The 17,012-nt window shown below is 42.2% G+C and overlaps 1 protein-coding gene across 1 annotated transcript in view; it reads left to right on the forward strand.

The window, feature by feature from the left end:
* LOC101324002 (myosin-3) overlaps positions 1 to 17,012 on the forward strand; it is a 63,088-nt gene that overhangs the window by 23,598 nt on the left and 22,478 nt on the right. The window contains exon 2 of the mRNA XM_073797339.1: positions 15,514 to 15,760. The gene's annotated coding sequence lies outside the window, so the exon portion shown is untranslated. The remainder of the gene's footprint in view (positions 1 to 15,513; positions 15,761 to 17,012) is intronic.

Consider the following 17,012-nt stretch of genomic DNA (forward strand, 5'->3'; position numbering starts at 1 on the left):
AGACACAGGTTAAGCATCTGGCAAGACTATTTCCTAGGGGATGTTGGGTAGTGCATCCTGCATCATCCTTGTTAGGATGGCAGGCTGTCCATTATTGGTGGTGCTGTTTCCTCAGCTGGTTAAAATAGTGAATATCTTTCTCCCTAAAACCCTTTCACCCAGTGGTTTTAGCGTCGTGGATGATCCTTGCCTGGATCACTGATTATATCAGGGGTGGGGAAATGATAATGTTCCTCATTTTCTCATTCTGTCTACACTTATTAGTGGCGTTCTTCTATAAAGAGGAAGAGCTTTCCTTCCTCGCTGCCCCCGCCCCCCCGACCCTGTCTCACCTTAGGACTCACAAATTATTCCTTATTCAATGTGTTGATATTTAAATACAGTCATTCTTTCAGATGCTCAAACTGATTCAGATAAACAGGTCCAGTTCAAATTAACATTATGGGGTTTTTCTAACCCTCTTTTATTTTATACTTGTGTCTTTTTTTCTCTTAGAGTGAAAATTTTGGTTCTTGTAAGATGAATTTATTTATTTGCACTATCTAAAAATATATAAGTTGTTTCACATTTTAATCCAGAGTACAACTAATAATTAACCTACTGGGAAAGGTTCCCAATTTCTTTGTACTTCTCTCTCCGCTTTGAATACATCTCATGAAGAATGTACAGGCTACTTTTCAAAATTCACAAGAATTAACTCTTTTCTAAGTGTCGTTATATTATTAATTTGATATGCATTAGGTTTATTTGTGCTTTTTAAAATTTAATTTTAGGAATTGCTTTTTTCCTTCCTTTTTCTTAAAATTTATTTTTGAATCAGCCATTTACATGGTTCAAAAGTCAAAACCGTGTAAGAAGGCATTCACTCTCTATGGGGAACCATTTGCTTAGTTTCTGGTTTACCTTTCTTATGTTTCTTTTTTCAAAAATGAGCAAATATGTATAGATATTCTTATATCTTCTTTCTTACACGGAAGTTAGCATTCTATATATACTGTTCTGGGCCTTTCTTTTTTTTACAAACAATATACCCTAGAAATGACTCCATCTCAGCTTTTAGAGATCATTCTAATTCTTTTTCATGGCAGGCTCACCATATAGCCACATATTCTGTCATAGGGGTAGAGCATAATGTATTCAATAAGTTTTCTATTGCTCAATACTTGGGCTACTTTCAATCTTTTGCTATTATGATAGTGCCACTGTAAATAACCTGGCACTTACAGCGTTTTAGTATTTGTGGACTTACATATTAGGGGTTGACTCCTAGAAGTGGTTTTGCTGGGTCAAAGGGAAATCGCATATTTAATTAGTTTTTTTCTGAATTCCCCTCCATAGCAGTTGATATGGAATTTTTCACCCACTAGGAAAGCATGAGAGTGTGTGTTTCATCACAGCTTTGCCAACAGAATGTTTTGCCCAGCATTTGGATTTGTTCCATTCTAATTAGCGAGAAAGTGTGGTTTCAATATACATTTCTCTTAATGATAAGCATTTTTTCTCATGTTTAAAGACCACCTGTGTATCTTTTTGTGTGTTTTCTGCTTGTTTATTTGACACTTATTTCCATCTGCGAGTTTTTAAATCCTTCTCAATGTTTAAGAATTATTTATATATTAAAGACATTGGCCTTTTGTGATGCAAATTACAGATATTTTCTCCCAATTTGCCATTTTGTCTTTTGCTCTAATTTTTTTTTTTTTGCCATGAAGTTCTTTTTAATTGCTATGATGTTGTCTTTATTTTTTTACAGTTCTGAATTTTGAGTCATAGTTGGCCTCTCCCACTCCCAGATTAGAAAGGAATTCACCCATGTTTTCTTTTAGTACTTGTTTCATTTCTTTACATTTGGGCCTGATACATTTGTTATTTAATGTGTGGTATGTGTGTGGTATGAGGCATGGATCCAAATTTATCTTTTTCCAACTGGCCATCCAGTTGTCACTCTACCACTTACTAGAGTCTATCTTTGCCCTGATGACTTTAGATGCCCCCTTCATTTTGAATCAAATTTCCATATATATTTGGTCCTTTTCCTGGTCTTTCTAGTATGTTCCTCTGGTGAGTCTGTCTCTTCATGCATCAGTACAACATTCTGCATTATGTAGACTTTATTGTGTATGTTTTAATATCTGGTAGGATGTCCTGCCTGTGACTTTCCTTTTTTCTGGGTTTTCTTTATTGTGCATGTATGAAATTTAGAATTAACTATTTAGCTCCAGAAAGAAATAAAGTTGGTATTTTTATTGAGATTACATTAAATTCATATATTAATCTGGGTATAATTGGCATCTTTATGATGTTAAATCATCCTATCCAATAGCAAGGAAAACCTATGTTTTTGTCTTTCAGTATTATTTTAAGGTTTTGTACATATCTTAAGTTTATTCTTCAGTATTTTATCTTATTTGTTGCTAATGGAGTCTTTTCTTCCATAGGAGGTCATATCTTTCAGTTGGTTATGCAAATTTTTTTAAACAGCTCCTCAGGGGATTCTAAGGTATAGCCAAATTTGAAAAGCACAACTTTATTTATTTTTTATTGAGGTATAGTTGATTTATTGTGTTAGTTTCAGATATATAGCAAAGTGATTCAGATATACACACACACATATGTATATACTTTTTCAGATTCTTTTCCATTATAAGTTATTACAAGATATTGTAAGATATCCCTGCACTATACTGTAGGACCTTGTTGTTTATCTATTTTATATAGAGTGGTGAGTATCTGTTCATCCCAAACGCCTAATTTATCCCTCCCCACCCTTTCCCCTTTGGTAATCATAGGTTTGTTTTCTATGTATGTGAGTCTTTTTCTGTTTTGTCAATAAGTTCATTGGTATTATCATATTTTTTAGATTCCACACATAAGTGATATATGATATTTGTCTTTATCTGACTTCACTTAGTATGATAATCTCTAGGTCCATCCATTTTGATGCAAGTGGAATTATTTCATTCTTTTTTATGGCTAATAGTCCATTTTGCATATATATATACCACATCTTCTTTATTCATTCATCTGTCTTTGGACACTTAGTTTGCTTCCATGTCTTGGCTATTGTAAATAGTGCTGCTATGAACATTGGGGAGCATGTATCTTTTTGAACTAGAGTTTTTGTCTTTTCTGGATATATGTCCAGAAGTGGGATTGCTGCATCATATGGTAACTCTATTTTTAGTCTTTTAAGGAACCTCCATACTGTTCTCCATATTGGCTGCACCAATTTACATTCCCACCAACAGTGTAAGAGGGTTCCCTTTTCTCCACACCCTCTCCAGCATTTGTTATTTGAAGACTTTTTGATGATGGCAGTTCTGACTGGTGCAAGGTGATAACCTTATTGTAGCTCTGAGTTGCATTTCTCTAATAATTAGTGATGTTGAGCATCTTTTCATGTGCCTGGTGGCCATCTTCGTGTCTTCTTTGGAGAAATGTCTATTTAGCTTTTCTGCCTGTTTGTTTTTTTTTTTTTTTTTTGGTACGCGGGCCTCTCACTGCCGTGACCTCTCCCATTGCGGAGCACAGGCTCCGGACGCGCAGGCCCAGCGGCCATGGCTCACGGGCCCAGCCGTTCCGCGGCATGTGGGATCCTCCCGGACCGGGGCACAAACCCGAGTCCCCTGCATCTGCAGGCGGACTCTCAACCACTGCGCCACCAGGGAAGCCCTCTGCCTGTGTTTTGATTGGGTGGGTTGTTTCTGTGGTTTTTTATTTTTGGCTGCGTTGGGTCTTCGTTGCTCCACGCAGGCTTTCTCGAGTTGCAGGGAGTGGAGGCTGCTCTTCGTTGTGGTGCACGGGCTTCTCATTGCAGTGGCTTCTCTCATCGAGGAGCATGGGCTCTAGGCACGTGGGCTCAGTAGTTGTGGCACGGGCTCAGTAGTTGTGGCTCACGGGCTCTAGAGCACAGGCTCAGTAGTTGTGGCACATGGGCTTAGTTGCTCCGCGGCATGTGGGATCTTCCCGGACCAGGGATCGAACCAGTGTCCCCTGCATTGGCAGGCAGATTCTTAACCACTGCCCCCCAAGGAAGTCCCCAGTTGTTTGTTTTCTTGATATTGAGCTGTATGAGCTGTTTGTATATTTTGGAAATTAAGCTCTTGTCAGTTGCATTGTTTGCAAATATTTTCTCCCATTCTGTAGGTTGTATTTTTGTTTATGGTTTCCTTTGCTGTGCAAAAGCTTATAAGTTTGATTAGGTCCCATTTGTTTATTTTTGCTTTTGTTTCCTTTGCCTTGGGAGACTGACCTAAGAAAACATTGCTACAGTTTATGTCAGAATGCTTGGCCTATGTTCTCTTCTAGGAATTTTACGGTGTCATGTCTTATATTTAAGTCTTTAAGCCATTCTGAGTTTATTTTTGTATATGGTGTGAGGCAGTGTTCTAACTTCATTGATTTATATGTGGCTGTCCAGCTTTCCCAGTATCACTTGCTGAAGAGACTGTCTTTTCTCCATTATGTATTCTTGCGTCCTTTGTGGAAGATTAATCGACTCTAGGTATGTGGGTTTATTTCTGGGCTCTCTGTTCTGTTCTATTGATCCAAATATCTGTTTTTGTGCCAATATCACACTATTTTGATTACTGTAGCTTTGTAGTATTGTCTGAAGTCTGGGTGGGTTATGCCTCCAGCTTTGTTTTTTTTCCCTCAGGATTTCCTTGGCAATTCTGGATCTTTTGTGGTTCCATATAAACTAGGATTATTTGTTCTAGTTCTGTGAAAAATGTCATGGGTAATTAGATAGGGATCACAATAAATCCATAGATTGCTTTGGGTGGTATGGCCATTTTAACAATATTAATTCTTCCAATCCAAGAGCATGGGATAGCTTTCCATTTCTTTGAATTATCTTTAGTTTCCTTTATTTTTTTTATTTTATTTTTTTTGCGGTATGCGGGCCTCTCACTGTTGTGGCCTCTCCCGCTGCAGAGCACAGGCTCCAGACGCGCAGGCTCATGGGCCATGGCTCATGGGCCCAGCCGCTCTGCGGCACATGGGATCTTCCCAGACCGGGGCACGAACCCGTGTCCCCTGCATCGGCAGGCGGACACTCAACCACTGCACCACCAGGGAAGCCCTAGTTTCCTTTATTAATGTTTTATAGTTCTCAGCGTATAAGTCTTTCACCTCCTTGGTCAGGTTTATTCCCAGGTATTTTTTTTTTTGGATGAAATTTTAAAAGGGATTCTTTTTTCACATTATTTTTTTTTTTTTAAACATCTTTATTGGGGTATAATTGCTTTACAATGGTGTGTTAGTTTCTGCTTTATAACAAAGTGAATCAGTTATACATATACATATGTTCCCATATCTCTGCCCTCTTGCATCTCCCTCCCTCCCACCCTCCCTATCCCACCCCTCCAGGCGGTCACAAAGCACCGAGCTGATCTCCCTGTGCTATGCGGCTGCTTTCCACTAGCTATCTACCTTACGTTTGGTAGTGTATATATGTCCATGCCTCTTTCTTGTTTTGTCACAGCTCACCCTTCCCCCTCCCCATATCCTCAAGTCGATTCTCTAGTAGGTATGTGTCTTTATTCCTGTCTTACCCCTAGGTTCTTCATGACATTTTTTTTTCTTAAGTTCCATATGTATGTGTTAGCATACGGTATTTGTCTTTCTCTTTCTGACTTACTTCACTCTGTATGACAGACTCTAGGTCCATCCACCTCATTACAAATAGCTCGATTTCGTTTCTTTTTATGGCTGAGTAATACTCCATTGTATACTTGTGCCACATCTTCTTTATCCATTCATCCGATGATGGGCACTTAGGTTGTTTCCATCTCCGGGCTATTGTAAATAGAGCTGCAATGAACATTTTGGTACATGACTCTTTTTGAATTATGGTTTTCTCAGGGTATATGCCCAGGAGTGGGATTGCTGGGTCATATGGTAGTTCTATTTGTAGTTTTTTTAAGGAACCTCCATACTGTTCTCCATAGTGGCTGTACCAATTCACATTCCCACCAGCAGTGCAAGAGCATTCCCTTTTCTCCACACCCTCTCCAGCATTTATTGTTTCTAGATTTTTTGCTGATGGCCATTCTGACTGATGTGAGATGATATCTCATTGTAGTTTTAATTTGCATTTCTCTAATGATTAGTGATGTTGAGCATTCTTTCATGTGTTTGTTGGCAGTCTGTATATCTTCCTTGGAGAAATGTCTATTTAGGTCTTCTGCCCATTTTTGGATTGGGTTGTTTGTTTTTTTGTTATTGAGCTCCATGAGCTGCTTATGAATTTTGGAGACTAATCTTTTGTCAGTTGCTTCATTTGCAAATATCTTCTCCCATTCTGAGGGTTGTCTTTTGGTCTTGTTTCTGATTTCCTTTGCTGTGCAAAAGTTTTGAAGTTTCATTAGGTCCCATTTGTTTATCTTTGTTTTTATTTCCATTTCTCTAGGAGGTGGATCAAAAAGTATCTTGCTGTGATTTATGTCATAGAGTGTTCTGCCTATGTTTTCCTCTAAGAGTTGGATAGTTTCTGGCCTTACATTTAGGTCTTGAATCCATTTTGAGCTTATTTTTGTGTATGGTGTTAGGGAGTGATCTAATCTCATACTTTTACGTGTACCTGTCCTGTTTTCCCAGCACCACTTATTGAAGAGGCTGTCCTTTCTCCACTGTACATTCCTGCCTCCTTTATCAAAGATAAGGTGACCATATATGCGTGGGTTTATCTCTGGGCTTTCTATCCTGTTCTGTTGATCTATCTTTCTGTTTTTGTGCCAGTACCACACTGTCTTGATTACTGTAGCTTTGTAGTATAGCCTGAAGTCAGGGAGCCTGATTCCTCCAGCTCTGTTTTTCATTCTCAAGATTGCTTTGGCTATTCAGGGTCTTTTGTGTTTCCGTACAAATTGTGAAATTTTTTGTTCTAGTTTTGTGAAAAATGCCAGTGGTAGTTTGATAGGGATTGCATTGAATCTGTAGATTGCTTTCGGTAGTAGAGTCATTTTCACAATGTTGATTCTTCCAATCCAAGAACATGGTATATCTCTCCATCTATTTGTATCATCTTTAATTTCTTTCATCGGTGTCTTATAATTTTCTGCATATAGGTCTTTTGTCTCCTTAAGTAGGTTTATTCCTAGATATTTTATTCTTTTTGTTGCAGTGGTAAATGGGAGTGTTTTCTTGATTTTACTTTCAGATTTTTCATCATTAGTGTATAGGAATGCCAGAGATTTCTGTGCATTAATTTTGTATCCTGCCACTTTACCAAATTCATTGATTAGCTCTAGTCGTTTTTTGGTAGCATCTTTAGGATTCTCTGTGTATAGTATCATGTCATCTGCAAACAGTGACAGCTTTACTTCATCTTTTCTGATTTGGATTCCTATTATTTCCTTTTCTTCTCTGATTGCTGTGGCTAAAACTTCCAAAAATATGTTGAATAAGAGTGGTGAGAGTGTGCAACCTTGTCTTGTTCCTGATCTTAGTGGAAATGCTTTCAGTTTTTCACCATTGAGGATGATGTTGGCTGTGGGCTTGTCATATATGGCCTTTATTATGTTGAGGAAAGTTCCCTCTATGCCTATTTTCTTCAGGGTTTTTATCATAAATGGGTGTTGAATTTTGTCGAAAGCTTTCTCTGCATCTATTGAGATGATCATATGGTTATTCTCCTTCGACTTGTTAATATGGTGTATCACGTTGATTGTTTTGCGTATTTTGAAGAATCCTTGCATTCCTGGAATAAACCCCACTTGATCATGGTGTATGATCCTTTTAATGTGCTGTTGGATTCTGTTTGCTAGTATTTTGTTGAGGATTTTTGCATCTATGTTCATCAGTGATATTGGCCTGTAGTTTTCTTTCTTTGTGACATCCTTGTCTGGTTTTGGAATCAAGGTGATGGTGGCCTTATGGAATGAATTTGTGAGTGTTCTTCCCTCTGCTATATTTTGGAAGAGTTTGAGAAGATAGGTGTAAGCTCTTCTCTAAATGTTTGATAGAATTCGCCTGTGAAGCCATCTGGTCCTGGGCTTTTGTTTGTTGGAAGATTTTTAATCAGAGTTTCAGTTTCAGTGCTTGTGATTGGTCTGTTCATATTTTCTATTTCTTCCTGATTCTGTCTTGGCACGGTGTGCATTTCTAAGAATTTGTCCATTTCTTCCAGGTCGTCCATTTTATTGGCATAGAGTTACTTGTAGTAATCTCTCATGATCTTTTGTATTTCTGCAGTGTCAGTTGTTACTTCTCCTTTTTAATTTCTAATTCTATTGATTTGAGTCTTCTCCCTTTTGTTCTTGATGAGTCTGGCTAATGGTTTATCAATTTTGTTTATCTTGTCAAAGAACCAGCTTTTAGTTTTATTGATCCTTGCTATCGTTTCCTTCATTTCTTTTTCATTTACTTCTGATCTGATCTCTATGATTTCTTTCCTTCGCTAACTTTGGATTTTTTTTGTTCTTCTTTCTCTAATTGCTTTAGGTGCAAGGTTAGGTTGTTTATTCGAGATGTTTCCTGCTTCTTAAGGTAGGATTGTATTGCTATAAACTTCCCTCTTAGAACTGCTTTGCTGCATCCCATAGGTTTAGGGTCGTCATGTCTCCATTGTCATTTGTTTCTAGGTATTTTTTGATTTCCTCTTTGATTTCTTCAGTGGTCACTTCGTTATTAAGTAGTGTATTTTTTAGCCTCATGTGTTTGTATTTTTTTCAGATCTTTCCCTGTAATTGATATCTAGTCTCATAGTGTTGTGGTCAGAAAGGATACTTGATACAGTTTCAATTTTCTTAAATTTACCAAGGCTTGATTTGTGACCCAAGATATGATCTATCCTGGAGAATGTTCCATGAGCACTTGAGAAAAATGTGTATTCTGTTGTTTTTGGATGGAGTTTCCTATAAATATCAGTTAAGTCCATCTTGTTTAATGTATCATTTAAAGCTTGTGTTTCCTCATTTATTTTCATTTTGGATGATCTATTGGTGAAAGTGGGGTGTTAAAGTCCCCTACTATGAATGTGTTACTGTCGATTTTCCCTTTTATGGCTGTTAGTATTTGCCTTATGTATTGAGGTGCTCCTATGTTGGGTGCATAAATATTTATAATTGTTATATCTTCTTCTTGGATCGATCCCTTGATCATTATGTAGTGTCCTTCTTTGTCTCTTCTAACAGTCTTTATTTTAACCTCTATTTTGTCTGATATGAGAATTGCTACTCCAGCTTTCTTTTGGTTTCCATTTGCATGGAATATCTTTTTCCATCCCCTTACTTTCAATCTGTATGTGTCTCTAGGTCTGAAGTGGGTCTCTTGTAGACAGCATATATATGGGTCTTGTTTTTGTATCCATTCAGCCAATCTGTGTCTTTTGATGGGAGCATTTAGTCCATTTACATTTAAGGTAATTATCGATATGTATGTTCCTATTCCCATTTTCTATATTGTTTTGGGTTCATTATTGTAGGTCTTTTCCTTCTCTTGTGTTTCTTGCCTAGAGAAGTTCCTTTAGCATTTGTTGTAAAGCTGGTTTGGTGGTGCTGAATTCTCTCAGCTTTTGCTTGTCTGTAAAGGTTTTAATTTCTCCATCAAATCTGAATGAGATCCTTGCTGGGTAGAGTAATCTTGGTTGCAGGTTTTTCTCCTTCGTCACTTTCAATATGTCCTGCCACTCCTTTCTGGCTTGCAGAGTTTCTGCTGAGAGATCAGCTGTTAACCTTATGGGGATTCCCTTGTGTGTTATTTGTTGTTTTTCCCTTGCTGCTTTTAATATGCTTTCTTTGTATTTAATTTTTGACAGTTTGATTAATATGTGTCTTGTCGTATTTCTCCTTGGATTTATCCTGTATGGGACTCTCTGTGCTTCCTGGACTTGATTAACTATTTCGTTTCCCATATTTGGGAAGTTTTCAACTATAATCTCTTCAAATATTTTCTCAGTCCCTTTCTTTTTCTCTTCTTCTTCTGGAACCCCTATAATTCGAATGTTGGTGCGTTTAATTTTGTCCCAGAGGTCTCTGAGACTGTCCTCGGTTCTTTTCATTCTCTTTTCTTTATTCTGCTCTGCAGTAGTTATTTCCACTATTTTATCTTCCAGGTCACTTATCTGTTCTTCTGCCTCAGTTATTCTGCTATTGATCCCTTCCAGAGTATTTTTCATTTCATTTATTGTGTTGTTCATCGTTGTTTGTTTCATCTTTAGTTCTTCTAGGTCCTTGTTAAATGTTTCTTGCATTTTCTCTGTTCTATCTCCAAGATTTTGGATCATCTTTACTATCATTACTCTGAATTCTTTTTCAGGTAGACTGCCTGTTTCCTCTTCATTTGTTTGGTCTGGTGGGTTTTTACCTTGCTCCTTCATCTGCTGTGTGTTTCTCTATCTTCTCATTTTGCATATCTTACTGTGTTTGGGGTCTCCTTTTTGCAGGCTGCAGGTTCGTAGTTCCCGTTTTTGATGTCTGTCCGCAGTGGCTAAGGTTGGTTCAGTGGGTTGTGTAGGCTTCCTGGTGGAGGGGACTAGTGCCTGTGTTCTGGTGGATGAGGCTGGATCTTGTCTCTCTGGTGGGCAGGTCCACGTCTGGTGGTGTGTTTTGGGGTGTCTGTGGACTTATTATGATTTTAGGCAGCCTCTCTGCTAATGGGTGGGGTTGTGTTCCTGTTTTGCTGGTTGTTTGGCATAGGGTGTCCAGCACTGTAGCTTGCTGGTCGTTGAGTGAAGCTGGGTGCTGGCGTTGAGATGGACATCTCTGGGAGATTTTCGCCATTTGATATTATGTGGAGCTGGGAGGTCTCTTGTTGCCCAGTGTCGTGAAGTTGGCTCTCCCACCTCAGAGGCACAGCACTGACTCCTGGCTGCAGCACCAACAGCCTGTAATCCACACAGCTCAGAATAAAAGGGAGAAAAACTAGAGAGAAAGAATTAGTAGAAGTAGGAAGAAAGAAAGAAAGAAAGAGAGGAAGGGAGGACGGGAGGAAGGAAGGAAGAAAGAAAATAAAGTAAAATAAAATAGTTATTAAAATTAATTATTAAGAAAAAAATTAAAAAAAAAACAAAAACGGACGGATAGAACCCTAGGACAAATGGTGGAAGCAAAGCTATACAGACAAAATCTCACACAGAAGCATACACATACACATAAAAAGAGGAAAAGGGGAAAAAATCTTAAATCTTGCTCCCAAAGTCCACCTCCTCAATTTGGGATGATTCATTGTCTATTCAGGTATTCCACAGATCTAGGGTACATCAAGTTGATTGTGGAACTTTAATCCGCTGCTTCTGAGGCTGCTGGGAGAGATTTCCCTTTCTCTTCTTTGTTCTCACAGCTCCGGGGTCTCAGCTTTGGATTTGGCCCTGCCTCTGCGTGTAGGTAGCTGGAGGGCGTCTGTTTTTCGCTCAGACAGCACGGGGTTAAAGGAGCCGCTGATTCGGGGGCTCTGGCTCACTCAGGCCAGGGGGAGGGAGGGGCACGGAGTGCGGGGCGGGCCTGCGGCGGCAGAGGCCGGCATGACGTTGCACCAGCCTGAGGCGCCGTGCGTTCTCCCGGGGGAATTGTCCCTGGATCCCGGGAACCTGGCAGTGGCGGGCTGCACAGGCTCCCTTGAAGGGAGGTGTGGATGGTGACCTGTGCTCGCACACAGGCTTCTTGGTGGCGGCAGCAGCAGCCTTAGCATCTCATGCCCGTCTCTGGGGTCCGTGCTTTTAGCCACAGCTCGCGGCCGTCTCTGGAGCTCCTTTAAGCAGCACTCTTAATCCCCTCTCCTCGCGCACCAGGAAACAAAGAGGGAAGAAAAAGTCTCTTGCCTCTTCGGCAGCTCCAGACCTTTTCCCCGGACTCCCTCCCGGCCAGCCGTGGCGCACTAGCCCCCTTCAGGCTGTGTTCACGCCGCCAACCCCAGTCCTCTCCCTGCGCTCCGACTGAAGCCCGAGCCTCAGCTCCCAGCCCCGCCCGCCCCGGCGGGTGAGCAGACAAGCCTCTCGGGCTGGTGAGTGCTGGTCGGCACCCATCCTCTGTGCGGGAATCTCCCCGCTTTGCCCTCTGCACCCCTGTGGCTGCGCTCTCCTCCGCGGCTCTGAAGCTTCCCCCTCTGACACCTGCAGTCTCTGCCCGCGAAGGGGCTTCCTAGTGTGTGGAAACATTTCCTCCTTCACAGCTCCCTCCCACTGGTGCAGGTCCCGTCCCTATTCTTTTGTCTCTGTTTTTTATTTTTTTCTTCTGCCCTACCCAGGTACTTGGGGAGTTTCTTGCCTTTTGGGAGGTCTGAGGTCTTCTGCCAGCATTCAGTAGGTGTTCTGTAGGTGTTGTTCCACGTGTAGATGTATTTCTGGTGTATCTGTGGGGAGGAAGGTGATCTCCACGTCTTACTCTTCCACCATCTTCCACCGGAGCTTTCACGTTCTCTTTCTGATATTTCATTGTTAGTGTAAAGAAATGCGACAGATTTCTGTATGTTAATCTTGTATTCTGCTACCTTGCTGAATTCGTTTATCAGTTCTAACAGTTTTGTGTGGAGCCTTTAGGGTTTTCTATGTAGAGTTACCATGTCATCTCCATGTTTTACCTCTTCCCTTTCAATTTGGATACCTTTTATTTCTTTTTCTTGTCTAATTGCTGTAGCTAGGACTTCCAATACTATGTTAAATAGAAGTGGTCAGAGTGGGCATCCTTGTCTTGTTCCAGATTTTAGCAGGAAGGCTTTCAGCTTTTCACTGTTGAGTATCATGTTGGCTGTGGGTTTGTCATAAATAGTTTTTATTATGTTGAGATTTGTTCCCTGTGTAACCACTTTGGTGAGAGGTTTTACCATGAATGGATGTTGAATTTTATCAAATGCTTTTTCTGCATCTATTGAGATGATCATGTGGCTTTTGTCTTTTTTTTTGGTTGACATGGTGTATCACATTGATTTGTGTATATTGAGCCGTCCTTGCGACCCTAGGATGAATCCAACTTTATCATGGTGCGTGATCACTTTTATGTGTTGTTGGATTCAGTTTGCTAATATTTTGTTGAGGATTTTTGCGTCTATTTTCATCAAAGAATTGTCCTGTAATTTTCTTTTTTGGTAGTGTCTTTGTCTGGTTTTGTATCAGGGTGATGGCGGCTTCATAAAATGACTTTGGGGGTGTTCCCTCCTCTTCAGTCTTCTGGAAGAGTTTGAGAAGGATCGATATAAGTTCTTCCTTGTATGTTTGGTAGAATTCCCCAGTGAAGCCGTACAGTCCTAGACTTTTGTTTGCAGGGAGTTTTTTAAATTTCAGATTCTATTTCACTTCTGGTGGTTGGTGTGTTCAATTTCTTCTTGATTCCGTTTTGACAGCCTGTATGTTTCTAGAAACTTACCCATTTCTAGGTTGTCCAATTTGTTGGCATATAATTGTTCATAGTATTCTCTTACTTTTTTTTTTTTTTTTTGTATTTCTGCCGTATTGGTCGTTATTTCTCCTCTTATTTTGTTTATTTGGGTCATTTCTCTCGAAAAGCACGACTTTAAATGAAAATTCAGTGTTATCCTTCAATTTAAAGGTTATGGCTTAAATATTAATCAACTACCACACCTCAAATTGGCCACCTTTCTTCCAAGTTCTCTATTATTATGGAGCCATTTGTTCTCTACTTCCTCCCAGTGGTGACCTCCTGGTGATCTTTGATCTTTACGTTCCACATCCACACGCACCTGGTGGACTAGTTTGCTTGCCTCCTTCTCTGTGGCATTGTTCAGATGCATATGTTATTCTTCCTTCCTGTCCTCAAATACCCTGGCAAAGCCCTGGGTCATGCCTGCTGTTTATAAACTCCTTTCCTTGGAACGCCCGTCTTCTCCTGTCCCTCTCAAAGCATTCTTCCCTGCTTCAATCATGTTGCTCCAAGCTCCCAACCACACGGGCCCATCAATCTTCTGAACCATCTGCAGACTTCGGACAGCAGCCGCAGCTGCCCCATCTCAGGTATGGGACTCGTCTCTTCTTTGCCAGCGACTGTCTCTCAAACCTTCTCTCACTCTCATCTTTAGTCTTCTCCTCTGACTCTCTGTGTGTGGCATCCTCCCTTTTCCTGGTCACCTTTTAGCACCAGCTCTCCCTTTCACTCACAGATTGGGGTTTGACCTTTTAAAACGTTTGCTCTGATCGACTTCACAAACTTCTGGCTCATGTCATAATTCTGGAAGCATCCATTCCCGAAGCCCTCTCATATAATTAGTGCGGTGGTCGGTAGCGTGGCTCTGGCATCAACTCCAACTGCATTTTAACCCTGGATGTGCACGACTGTGCTTTGTGCTTACCTACAGATTTGACTTTGTTCCTAATAGAAAGGTGGGGAAAGCAGGTGTTTGTTGAATTGAATTAAAGGAGAGTTATGGGCCCTCTCGGCTTTATTTATTACCTGGGGCTCTGGACACTGGTTCAGGACCTCCACCTTCACCTCACTGGCAGGGAATGGTCTTTGCTCAGAATAACCAAGTTCCCTGCTTCCACTGACACCAAATCCCCCTCAAGCGGGACATGGAAAAGGCACTTGATCCCGGAGGCATCTGCTCCTGCGGCTGACGTCATGCTCTGACAGAGCGCTGTCCTAGGGGCTCCATGTCCACATGTGGATCAGACATCAAACAGAAGTAGAGGAAAATAGCTCAGGAGCAAGCTGCCAGCTCTGACGAGGGGACTCAGCCACTCTCCAAATAGCGCCTCCGGAGCTGCCTGCATTCTTGAGACAATACATTTTCTTCCAGCGCACCCAGGAATAAACGCAGCTCTGAGTCCAGGCTGTGGGGATTAGTTCTCGCTGGGTGATGGCTGAAAGAACAAGGGCTCCTCCTTTTCCCATAAAGCTGGCTAATAATACACTGGTAAGTCATCTGTCCCCCAGCTGATCAGAGGAGGAATTCCACACCAGCCGAGGGTCCAGTTAGCCCTGAAAGCTGCCTACTTAAGCACCAAGAGGTCTTCTTCTTTAAGATTTCTCTCTCTTTGGATGGAAATCTTCTTAACACACACACATATATATATGTCCCTTCTGCCTCCTCATATCGATAAAACAAATATCCAATATGATCTACTCAATGTCATCAATATAACCAGTCGTACTGTGTGTAACACATGGAAACCTTCAGACAGGGAAGAAAACTTCAAATCTACAATGTGCTATAAACACAGCACTGGGCAGGGCGTGCCTGACATTTTAATATCCTATCAAATGCACATGACTAGTCTGTGAGGCAGCTGTACCATCCCCATTTTACAGATGAGAAAACAGAGGCTCAGAGAAGTTAGGCACAATGCCTGCCATCACACAGTAAACGAGAGGGCAAGTGGTGGGATTCACACCCAGGCCCGTCTGACTCCAAAGCTCCACAGCCCGCAGCTGCTGCTGCACGTGCAGTTCTTCCCTCCTACAGATAATTTTCCAGACGGCCGTACTTTTTGATTCCTGGTATCTAGTTTTAAAACTTTTCTCTGTGGCAGTTATTGTTGTCATTTCTGTCCTCTGGAGAGTGGAGCTCTCTGCCTAACCCTGACCCTCCTTAGGCAAGCTTCCTATCCCTCCTGCCTTCCAGCTCCTCCTATGCAAAAGCAGGCTGACCAGCAAACGACCTCTGAGATCCCCCAGCTGAACACTCTATACCTGCAGGAGGAAGAAGCGTGATGGAAAGAAGGACGACAGGCTGCGTGATTTGGAAAAGCTGGGGTGGAAGGCCGTGGGCACTTCAGAGCTGGGGCTGGGCTCAGTAATGTGACCTGGGGCTGTTTTACAGCGAACTCAGGCAAGACCTGTATGGAAAACATCCTTTCGGCTTCCTGGAGGTGGGTATGGATATGGTTATACAGAGAGACGGGTAAACTGGTAACAACAAAAGGCAAAGAGCAAACTGAGCCTTTTCCCGTTGCCCACAAAGCCCCTCCCAGCAGTGACTCTAGGTGTTTAAGAAGGAGCCGCCAGCACCTCTCCCTGTCCCGTGGCCACCCTGCTACGTCACTGCCCAAGGTGTGGTCAGGGCCCCTCGCACTGTCCCTCAGCCCCGTGGGGCTTGCTAACACCTCTGCTCCCACAGGTGACATGCACCTGCCCTGACCAGGTCTCCAAGGAGATGCCTGGCCAATGGCACAGAGACTTGGACTGAGGTCACTGGGCAGGCAGGACAGGACCTCAGGCAGGCCGCTCCCCTTCAGAGCACGGATGCACCCTTTAGGAGGGTCGGGCTCTCTTCTTGGATGGGGAGGGGCTCTAGGGACGGGGGTTTCAGTCCCAGCTGGAGCAAGGAGGTGGCGTGGGGGTGTGACAGGCAGCAAGCCCACAGCAGGCTGCGGGGGCAAGCGAGCGGGCTCCGTACTTCCTGACTCCCCCGCTGGTGGCCACTCACCTTTCTGGCCTTCACAGAGCAGGCACTTCATAAATGTGCGCTTTGATCTAAAGTCCCCTAAATGTCAGAACGATTGAGTCACCGTTTATCCTACAAACCATTAAGGGTAAAGGCTGCATCTTCCGTTTCTTGTGTACCTTCTTGAAGCGCTCTGCATTGGGGCCAGCATACAGTGGGTGCTTAATGTCCCTGCACCTTGGGGACCACAGTCCTGCTCCCCCTGCCCTACCCACACCTCTTCGAGTGGCCTCCGTATCCACGCCTGGTGTGGGTGCGTTGGGAGGGGCAGCTCTTATTCTCAAGTGGGAACTGCTGACACTCTTTAAAATTAATGACCAATTAACGAGGGTGCCTGCTGGCCACCCTCCCAAAGATTTGTCAGGAAAAATAGGGAAAAAACAAACAGACATAAAGTAGAAGGGAAAGAAGCTTCATTCTTCTCCGGAAGCTTCATTTTTCCAACCCTGACTTAGAAACAACCAGACTTGTTAGACAGCCCCCCCCCCAGTCACCCCCCGTTTCTCTGCAGGCCATGCCTTCTCCCTACCCCCCACCCAGGCCAGCAGCTAGTCTTTCCTAATCCATAGTGTATCTCAATAACAACAGGTCCTTAAAGCAGCTGTTGCTGTGGATACTGTCTGGCCGGGTAGCTCCCCCATCATTAATTTACTTGTTGGTGTTACTGGCACTTAAGA

Source organism: Tursiops truncatus, chromosome 20 (assembly GCF_011762595.2).
Source record: "Tursiops truncatus isolate mTurTru1 chromosome 20, mTurTru1.mat.Y, whole genome shotgun sequence".
Classification (NCBI taxonomy): Eukaryota; Metazoa; Chordata; class Mammalia; order Artiodactyla; family Delphinidae; genus Tursiops; species Tursiops truncatus.